This window comes from Mus caroli, chromosome 13 (genome assembly GCF_900094665.2).
Source record: "Mus caroli chromosome 13, CAROLI_EIJ_v1.1, whole genome shotgun sequence".
Taxonomy (NCBI): Eukaryota; Metazoa; Chordata; class Mammalia; order Rodentia; family Muridae; genus Mus; species Mus caroli.
The window spans coordinates 73,572,647-73,573,907 of record NC_034582.1 but is presented as its reverse complement, the minus strand read 5'-3'; positions in this window follow the sequence as shown (position 1 = coordinate 73,573,907).

Below are 1,261 nucleotides of genomic sequence, written 5' to 3'. Positions count from 1 at the left end.
CAGTTGGATCTCATGGAGGCATTTCCTCAACTGAAGCTCCTTTCTCTGTGATAACTCCAGCTGTGTCAAGTTGACACAAAAATAGCCAGTACAGATGGGATGGATCCCAAGGTGGGGTATTCTCTGGATAGCCTTTCCTTCAGTCTCTGCTTCATTCTTTGTCGCTGCATTTTCTTTAGACAGGAGTAATTCTTGGTTAACAATTTTGAGATGAATGGGTGACCCGATCCCTCAACCATCGCCCATGCGACCACTGGATATGGTCTCTATAGGTTTCATCTCCCCTTTGTTGGGCATTTCGGCTAATGACTTCCCTGTTGGACTCTGGGAACCTCTTGCTTCCCTGGATCTCTGACTTTCTAATGGCTATCTCCATTTCCCCATCCACTAACTGATAAAAACCTCTGTTCAATTTCCTGACCCTCTGTACTTCATCCCCACGTCCCCCTACAACTGAACCTGCCTGCTTTTTCCACACTCATCTCCTCTATTCCTCCATGGCCCCTCTCTCCCTCTACCTCCCATAATTATTTTCTTCCCTCTTCTAAATAGGAATGAGGCATCAAGACTTTGGTCTTCCTTCTTCTTGAGTTTCATATGATCTGTAGGTATTCTGAGATTGTTTTCTAATATCCACTTATCGGTGAGTACATACCATGTGTGTTCTTTTGTGATTGGGTTACCCCACACAGGATATTTTCTGGTTCCATCCATTTGCCTAAGAATTTTGTGAAGTCATTGTTTTTAATAGCTGAGTAATACCCCATTGTGTAAATGTCCAACATTTTCTGTATCCATTACTCTGTTGAGGAACATCTGGGTTCTTTCAAGCTCCTGACTATTGTAAATAGAGCTGCTATGAACATAGTGGAGCATGAGTCCTTGTTATATGTTGGTGTATCTTTTGGGTATATTCCCAGGAGTGGTATATCTGGGTCCTTAGCTATCACTATGTCCAATATTGTGGGGAAACATTTAACTGATTTCCAGAGTGGTTGTACCAGTTTGCAATCCTACCAGCAATGGAGGAGTGTTCCTTTCTCCACATACTTGCCAGCATCTGCTGTCACCTGAGTTTTTGATCTTATAGCCATTCTGACTGCTGTAAGGTAAAATCTCAGGGTTGTTTTGATTTGCATTTCCCTGATGACTAAGCTGTTAAACATTTCTTTTTTTTTAATTTTTAATATTTTTATTACATATTTTCCTCAATTACATTTCCAATGCTATCCCAAAAGTCCCCCATAGCGCCCCCCACTTC